Genomic DNA, 9,846 nt, shown 5'->3' on the forward strand with positions numbered 1-9,846 from the left:
GCGAAATGCATGATGGTCTTGACATGCCGCTCGTCGAAGAGTGTTCGATGATGGTGTACTTGAGCCGGAGAAGGAGTCATCGGAGTGTCGACTTGAGTGGCTCCGTCTTGAGTATGACGATGTAGAAGGTGGCCGGTTCACCAACAAGGCGTGAATCTTGTCCATCTTTGCATCGTTCTCCTGCTTGTGCGCGTCGAGCTTGTTGTCGAAGTAGTCCTTGGTATGTTGCTCAGAGAGTCGCAAGTCGGTGGCGAGGTTGTCGATGCGTTCATTCATAGCTTGTTGCTCTTGATGCAACGCTCGTTGTGCACCAAAGAGGTGGCTCTTGGTGACGTATGATGACATGTCATCGTCTTGCTCGATGAAGAGTGGGTTGGTAGAAGTACCCGGCCTATCCATCATTCCAATCAAAAATGTGAGTGGTAGAAGGAGAAGAACTTATACCAATGTACATTGACCGATGTTGATGATGAATCAAGTTCACTCAAATGCGGACAATGAAATAGCACTATTGGTACCAATTCTTGTCGGTTCTCACACCTACACAAGTATAAGCTTATGGTGGAGCTTGGTTAGGATGGTGGCACAAAATTTGATGCAATTGAAAGTGAGCTTCAATAATGTTGGAAAAAATTCACAAATTTGCAAATGCAACAAGTAGACCAAGCAAGTGGGGGTACACGGAAACACACACGCAAATAGATTAATTGGATTGTGCAAACCAAAAATGAGCCAAAATGTGGAATCCACGAAGATGCTCTTGTTGCACAATACTAGAAGACGCTAGCACGATTGCACAATAGGCGGATACGGAACTTGTGCACAACCTACTAGGCAAAAATGCAACGACCTCTATCCCAAATATGCTATGTGTATGGTATTTCGGTGCTATGATCCAAGATGATCGAGTATGACAATCTTAATGTAGTATAATGCTATGGTTCTTGCTCATAAGCTTTTTGCTTATCTTTCTTCTTTTCTTAAAAGCTTGGGTGGCTCTTTCACTTTTGAGCTCTTTTCTCATGCAAAACTTCACGAACCAAGATAAAAATTGTGTATGTGATGACAACTTTGAGACACACAAGTTGATGCCAAGATATGCACCACTATGGTATGGTGTGTATGTTATGGAGTATGATCACTAATGTGCACAAGTCACGTTGCCGGCAATACTCAATGGCTAGTCTCGATGGGTAAGCTACGCAAAAGTAAGGCCATGTGGGTATCAATGCAATTGCAAGGTATGAAAAAGATGTCGCCGAAGTTACCGTCCTTGGCGATGATGATTAGTCGATGGAGATGAGCGGTGGTGATGTTGACGTCGAACAGTACCTATATAGCCGAAACACAATAGGACACGGGAACCACAACCCAAAATCTCAAAGACCAAAACATGTCAAAATCGACATAGAAGGTAGCGGTGAGAGGTGGTGGTTCATGTGGAAAGCGGTGTGGGTATGCGGAATTAAGCGTGGGCACCGGGGCAAAATTGGGCGAAAGTATGCGGAAATGGGCGCGGGGGAATGGAGCTGCTGCTGTCAGGGGCCAGATGTCCAGGCCAGCTGCCGGATCACTACAAGAAATATGTCAACTAGTGACCTTCTGTGAGTGACCCTGGAAGAATTGGTCATAGATCTATGACCATTTCAGACCAATTGGTCAAAAGCTGTTCAGGGGGCTCCAAACCCTAAACCATTGCGACCATTTTGGTCAGAAAGGTCGTAATTTCCTTACACGAAATGGTCACAAAGCAAACAGTGCTAGTCCGCTGCCTTATGTCTAGTTGTTAATGACCAATATAGATGGTCATAGCCTTGTAGATTGTGGTGGGTTGTGATGACTAGGCGCCATCTCATCAGTCTTGCCTATGTGTCATGTCCATGTGGCAGTTTTTGCCCTAGGTTGTGAAGCAACCTATATTTCTGTTATTCCCAAAATTCCCAAAAAACTCTCATAAATGTTTTAGATCATATCTTCATCAAATATGTCAAAAACATTCCTTGCCTAGTTCAAAAATAATTCAAAAATATTCATTTTCCTATTCTGTTCAGAGCAGCACTTTGTGAAGGAAGAACAATTTGGCATGTCCAAATAGTATCCATTTTCTACAGTGCTTTCCTATGCCCAAATAACCATCCTCCACCAAATGCCAGCTCAATCCATTCATTATCTTGAGCCGAGCTTCAACATTTGTATTTATGTCCAGTGTGGTACTTTGTAAAGCAAGTACCACCTAGGCTCCTCCTTTTGAGGTGAAAATTTGTGAAGACAGTCTTCTTAGTAACTGATCATCCTCAGCCAAAACTCACGCCCATTAGCCATGTGCATTTCCCGTACTGCAAATCAAACACTTGGCTGCTTATTCATGTTTGAGCATCGATCGGTCTCCTTGTGAGAATCTTATGTTGTGATTTTCTTCCTAGCACCTACCTGGGGAGTGCCCAACCCACTAGACATACCTAGGCCACCCAGAACACACGGCAACGCCACGGTCACGCGGTGACCATGCGACGGCCATGCGAGTTTACGCGCTCTAGAGTTGGGGCCCTCGGCCACCGCCCAAACCTCGACGTATCGCCACCAAACCATGTATTTATGATTAAATAGGTACTTATGTAACTAGAAATGAATTTTGGAAAAAATAAATAGCAAACTATGAGGCAGCTGCAGTTCAAATTTGACCCGCTTCCAACTGAATCGGTGGAAATTTGTCTTTTTCACGAGAGGTGGATCAAAACTTTTGGCACCCAACCATTTTGTCAATTGTGCATTAAATATGTCCTAGTATTTTAGAAAATTGATTTGGTCCAATTTTGCAACAATTATTTGGGAGGTCCTTCACAAAAAAACCTCCTTTTGGGCACTCGGAAAATGAAAAATGGTTTTTTCATCCAAAGAAAATGAAAACTTCCTTAGGAAACATTGTTTGCCATTCCAATATGCACCCTTGTGCACAATATGAGATCATTTGAACAAACTATGCCACGAATGTGGCCATAAGATTGATCATTTGGCTTGAAAGCCATGAATCTTCAGAGATGATAGCTCATTTCTGATAACACTTTTTAAAAATAATTTCCGTATTACAAGTTTGTTATTTTTCCTATGAACTTGGCCACATATAATGACACAATGTGGAGGTTTCCCAATTTTTTGATTTTTTTGAATTTTTTATGCCCATTTCAAAATGCGGTCAAAACGACGGGAATGACCGTTCCTAGCTAGTGGTTGAATCTTGGAAATTTTTTGATGTTTCTCCGATTAAATAGGTACTTATGTAACTAGAAATGATTTTTGGAAAAAATAAATAGCAAACTATGAGGCACCTGCAGTTCAAATTTGACCCGCTTCCAACTGAATCGGCGGAAATTTGTCTTTTTCACGAGAGGTGGATCAAAACTTTTGGCACCCAACCATTTTATCAATTGTGCATTAAATATGTCCTAGTATTTTAGAAATTGATTTGGTCCAATTTTGCAACAATTATGTGGCAGGTCCTTCACAAAAAAACCTCCTTTTGGGCACTCGGAAAATGAAAAATGGTTTTTTCGTCCAAAGAAAATGAAAACTTCCTTAGGCAACATTGCTTGCCATTCCAATATGCACCCTTGTGCACAATATGAGATCATTTGAACAAACTATGCCACGAATGTGGCCATAAGATTGATCATTTGGCTTGAAAGCCATGAATATTTAGAGATGATAGTTCATTTCTGAGAACACTTTTTTTAAATAATTACTGTATTACAAGTTTGTTATTTTTCCTGTGAACTTGGCCACATATAATGACACAATGCGAAGGTTTCCCAATTTTTTGATTTTTTTTGAATTTTTTATGCCCGTTTCAATATGCGGTCAAAACGGCGGGAATGACTGTTCCTAGCTAGTGGTTGAATCTTGGAATTTTTTTGGTGTTTCTCTGATTAAATAGGTACTTATGTAACTAGAAATGATTTTTGGAAAAAATAAATAGCAAACTATGAGGCAGCTGCAGTTCAAATTCGACCCATTTCCAACTGAATCGGCGGAAATTTGTCTTTTTCACCAGAGGTGGATCAAAGCTTTTGACACCCAACCATTTGGTCAATTGTATATTAAATATGGAGTAGTATTTTAGAAAATTGATGGATTCCAATTTTGCAACAAATATTTGGTAGGTTCTTCACAAAAAAAACCTCCTTTTGGGCACTCGAAAAATGGAAAATGGTTTTTTCGTCCAAAGAAAATGAAAACTTCCTTAGGCAACATTGTTTGCCATTCGAATATGCACCCTTGTGCACAATATGAGATCATTTGAACAAACTATGCCATGAATGTGGCCATAAGATTGATCATTTGGCTTGAAAGCCATTGATCTCCACACGTGATAGCTCGTTTCTGAGAACGCTTTTTTAAAATAATTGCCGTATTACAAGTTTGTTATTTTTTCCGGGAACTTGGCCACATATAATGACACAATGTGAAGGTTTCCCAATTTTTTGATTTTTTTGAATTTTTTATGCCCGTTTCAATATGCGGTCAAAACGGCGGGAATGACCGTTCCTATCTAGTGGTTGAATCTTGGAATTTTTTGGCGTTTCTCTGATTAAATAGGTACTTATGTACCTAGAAATTATTTTTGGAAAAAATAAATAGCAAACTATGAGGCACCTGCAGTTCAATTTTGACCCCTTCCAACTGAATCGGCGGGAATTTGTCTTTTTCACCAGAGATGGATCAGAACTTTTTACACCCAACCATTTTGTCAATTGTGCATTAAATATGGCCTAGTATTTTAGAAAAATGATTTGGTCCAATTTTGCAACAAATATTTGGGAGGTCCTTCACAAAAAAACCTCCTTTTGGACACTCGAAAAATGGAAAATAGTTTTTTCGTCCAAAGAAAATGAAAACTTCCTTAGGCAACATTGTTTGACATTCCAATATGCTCCCTTGTGCACAACATAAGATCATTTGAACAAACTATGCCATGAATGTGGCCATAAGATTGATCATTTGGCTTGAAAGTCATTGATATCCACACGTGATAGCTCGTTTCTGAGAACACTTTTTTAAAATAATTGCTGTATTACAAGTTTATTATTTTTCCTGGAAACTTGGTCATATATAATGACACAATGCGAAGGTTTTCCAATTTTTTATTTTTTTTGAATTTTTTATGCCTGTTTCAAAATGCGGTCAAAACGGCGGGCTTGACCATTCCTATCTAGTGGTTGAATCTTGGAAAACTTTTGATGTTTCTCTGATTAAATAGATACTTATTTACCTATAAATGATTTTTAGAAAAAATAAAGAGCAAACTATGAGGTAGCTGCAGTTCAAATTTGACCCGCTTCCAACTGAATCGGCGAAAATTTGTCTTTTTCACCAGAGGTGGATCGAATCTTTTGACACCCAACCATTTGGTCAATTGTATATTAAATATGTCCTAGTATTTTAGAAAATTGATTTGGTCAATTTTTGCAACAAATATATTATAGGTCCTTCACAAAAGAACTCATTTTGGACACTCGAAAAATGAAAAATGTTTTTTTGGCCGAAAAACTCATATCTCACGACACATTTTTAAAGATATTTATCTTTTTCATGTTTGTTATTTTTTTCTGAAAACTTGTTCACATTTTGGTGACACAATGAGAAGGTTTCCATTTTCTTTTTGAATTTCTCGGGTCATAAAATAGCGAACATGATTTTAACACATTATTTTTAGGCAACTATGACCTACTTAGATGGTCATAAGATGATACTGCATTCTGATTGGTCCGTGGACGTATCACGTGGATCGTGCATCATACGCCGTCGGATGCTCGCAGATCCAACGGCCGTCCTCAAGCCTTCCAGGCCAACCCTGAAACCCTAGATATGTCCTCGTGGTCATTTTCCATCCACCTCCCCGCCTCCTTTCTTTCCCTCTCCTCCTCTCCCCTTCTAGATCCGGCGGAGCTCTTCCTCCTCTCCATCGCGCCCTTCCTTACCGCATCGCCACCCCGACCCCCTCCCCTTCCTCTCGCGACGCATCCGCCGTCTTCTCTCTCGCGACGCTGCACCCTCCCCGCCAGTCCCTCGCTTCCTTCTCCACCAAAACTGATCCAAGACACGGAAACAATCCTCCCCACCCCCTTCTCCCCTCGATCAATCGATCCCGACCGACCGCGGCGGTGATGGATCTCTCCAGCGGGGCCGGCGGTGGCATGATGCTGTCGGAGATGTACCAGAGCGCGCGGCAGCTGCAGGGCAGGGGATAAGCAAAGCAGGGCAGGGGAGCCGTCGCGGCCCAGCACCGCTGCCGCCCCGACCCCATCTCCCGCCGCCGGCGGTCTCCGTCCCTCTCTTTCTCACCCAAGGCTGCAGATCGAGCCTCCTTGCGTCCAGATTCGCCAGCCTTGGGGGAGACGGAGAGTGGGACGGGAGGGACGCCACCACCACGCCATCGTCGATCTCCCTCCGTCCGTCCGTGCGGGTGGTTGGTTGGGGCCAGCGCCAGCACCTCCGCCATGCAGACGGAGATAGAGCCCTTTCCCCCAACCACCATGCAGCGCAGCGGCAGATGACCCCTCCCCAGTGGCTGGCTAGGGTTTCGGTCGCCTCCCACACCGGCGCCGCTCCGACGAGTCTGCAACATCTCCGACGACGCCCATGGTACTCACGCCCTCCTCCCCTATCCTGCTCATCTTCTTCTCCCCTCCCCTCCCCTACCCTCCCCTTCCCTCATCTTATTCTTCTGGATCTGTCCATCTGATTCCTGCGCTTGGTTTGTGCAGCAGGCCATCACCATGGAAGCTGCTACCTGCGGCTGTGACCTGTGATTGATGGAGGAGGAGCAGCATGGCGGGTGTGAGTGCAGGTGCAGCCCATCGCCATGGAAGCAAGGCCCGCACTCTCTTCATGTTTCTTCATCTCAGGTCAACCCATTATTTCTCCTCTGCTATGCTACCATACTATGGTTTGCTGCTGCCAAACCTGTGAGTTAGTTGGTAGATGCTGCAACTAGTAGTACTCTGTTATTTAAATGCTTGCTGCTGCCTTGTCTCTGTAGACTCATTTAGGAGCTACTACAACTAGTAGTACTCTGTTATTTAAATGCTTGTTGTTGTAGACTTGTAGCGGATCCTGAAAGAGTTCTGCATCAGTGCATCTAGTATTTGCAGTCAACCGGGATTTAATACATCTAGCTGCGGGTTATAAGGTCAAATGCTAGTTGCTGTAGTGGTTGATTGGTATAATAGGTAAAAATCGATTTCCTGCTGAACAGTAGATGATCTTACTAAACACCTAGCCCACCTTGCCTAGTATGCTTGTATATGCTACATGTTGTTTTCATCTTGATAGCTAGCAGCCTAGCACGATGAACTTTGATTATGAAATATCTATATGCTGTAAAATTAATTGGGTCAATCTCGAATTTGTTGTGAATTGTAAGATGCTTTAAGTAAATGTTTTTTTGCCTTCTCGCATGTAGGCGGTCAGGCGAGATAGCAAGCAAGAGGTTCAGTCTGTTGGAGTAGGATGGTGAGCTGCTGATTCGGGTTAACCAGGGGCACACTATGGTAGTATGATTTCTGCCTGACCCTCCAGACCGTGGAGAAGCAGAGTCGGCCGCTGGCGGGGGACATGGGTAACGACTAGATCGTCGTCCTCTCCAAGCGAAGGGGATAACTCAACTAGGTCTGCAGCTAACTCAACTTGACCCTGCTGTTGTTATGATTTCTGTGTAGAAGCATGTTAAGAGACTTGGCTGTATTCATGGAGGTGCTTAAATATGTTCTGTTTAGCCTTAGGGCATGACTAAGGCATGCCATATGTTCTGTTTGAAGTCACTTGCAAATAATCTAACCATATCAGCTGCTTCAGTAATTATATCATTACTGCCTTGTTTTGAGACTTGCACAAAATTACTTGATGGCCAATATTTCAACACAAAACGCCGAATCAGGATGTGAAGTGATTTCATGGGTTTTAGTGGTAGAACCTATTTAAAGTAAACTGTTATACTCCAATATAGTTCTGAATCAGCTGCCTTGCATCTGCTGTTGTTCTGAATTCTCTGAACAAGTATAAGAAACATGACTAGGGGCGGAAACTGATATCTGAACAAACTTGCATAACAAAAAAGGTATGTGGAAGCTTCGTGATGTGCAAGGAAAACTAAATTTATGCTGCGCACTAGAAATGATTATAATTTGAGCGATTCTCGTGCAAACCAATAGTTGTAGATACACGTTCTTGTTGCTGTGAGATCCCATTAGCGGTGAGATCGATTTGTATCATCTAGTGTCACATTTGATTGCTTGCTGGCTGAAAGTGGAGCATTAGTAGTAATGCTGCATTGCTATATTCCTCTGTGATATCAGCAAGTTACTGTATGCGTTAGAGAAATCAGTGTTGATTTATTTGTTGTTCTTTTTTTCTTTCTAATTTTTGCATGAGAGCAAACTGGTGTAGCTAGCTAGACTATGCAACCATGAATCAGGAAGTAGCATATTCAGTTTTGCTAATAGAAAATAAATGTATTAAAAACTTTAAAAACTGCATAATAAGTGCTTGTTCATGTTTGGTTTTCTTTAAACTTTGTTTGTATGATTGAGGGCAAATTTACTTGGTTCTTTTCTCTAAACTGTGCTTGGAACATTCGTTTTTATGAGCTAAAATTGCCTTCCTGTGATGATGCAGGTGCCCAGTTTGTGCTCGCTACCGAAGGAGCTCCATGTTGAAGAAGATTGAAGAGCACCAGGGTTAACACCAGGGCAGCTTGTAGAGCTTGTATATGTATAGAGCTTGTAAATGTATCACGTGTAGAGCTTGTATATGTTAGAGCTTATTATGTGTAGAGCTTGTAAAGTATATGTTATTTGTACAATAGGAGCTCTGTACTGAATCTGGCTGATAATATTTGGAGTATTATGTGTGTGTTTTGTTTGTGCCAATTTAAATACTGGTTATTTATTTACTGTTAAATTGAAATATGAAGAATATGAACTTGCTAGCTGGGACCCACGTACCTGAACCTGACATCTGGGACCCATTTGACTAGTGGACCTTTTTTATATTACAAAAAAACTAAAACTTTCTAGCAAAAAAGGCCACGGCCCCAAAATGAGAAGGCTTAATTGTTGGGCTTGGCCCATCTACCTAGCCAAAATTAATATGAGAAAAAAACACAAATAGGCAGAACTGTTGGGCTAGGCCCATGTAGAAAATCGAATTGGACCGGGCTGAATCTTGCGCCACATCAGCTTGCCACGCTGGATGCCTACGTGGCCTGGGGAGGTTGCTAGTGACCAAAACACCACAGTAGGCATATTTTGGTCGTAAACGTCTACGACCTTCTCACAGAGAAGGCCGCTATAGTCAGTTTACGACCCTCAGCTTTTGACCTTCTGTTTTTGGTCACAAAAAGGTCGCAAATGAAAAACCATGACCTTTCAGTGACCAATAGTGGTGGTCACAAGTTGACATATTTCTTGTAGTGGATGTCCAGTACGCCGGATGTCTGATGGACACGGGGCGGATGTCCGGGCTCCTGGATCGGGGACGAACACGATGAACTCCACGGGAAAATTTGCAACTCCGAGGTGAAATTCGGACGAATTGGTGGAAGGAAATCACGGGAGAGATGGGGAAAAGCTAGATCAACTTGATGCAAAGCAAATCCGTGGATCAAATCCAACAAAACTTCATCACACCAAGAAATCACAAAAAAATTTGGGGCTATTTTTGGTGGGGATTTTTCGGATTTAGGACGGAAAAAAAATCAAGCTAGAAAACACGGGGTAGGGGCTCCAAAAACGTGATCAACGTGGCTCTTGATACCAAGATGATGTGGGGCGGAACCCTAGGGGCCGATCT

The 9,846-nt window shown here is 42.4% G+C and overlaps 1 long non-coding RNA gene across 1 annotated transcript; it reads left to right on the top strand.

Moving 5' to 3' along the window:
• Positions 1-5,916: 5,916 nt before the first annotated feature.
• On the top strand, positions 5,917-8,763 carry LOC119340618. The gene is made up of 4 exons (XR_005164617.1): positions 5,917-6,639; positions 6,762-6,902; positions 7,460-7,665; positions 8,671-8,763. It is a non-coding gene; the product is annotated as an uncharacterized LOC119340618 (long non-coding RNA).
• Positions 8,764-9,846: the final 1,083 nt, after the last annotated feature.

Source organism: Triticum dicoccoides, chromosome 7B, assembly GCF_002162155.2.
Source record: "Triticum dicoccoides isolate Atlit2015 ecotype Zavitan chromosome 7B, WEW_v2.0, whole genome shotgun sequence".
In the NCBI taxonomy this organism is placed as follows: Eukaryota; Viridiplantae; Streptophyta; class Magnoliopsida; order Poales; family Poaceae; genus Triticum; species Triticum dicoccoides.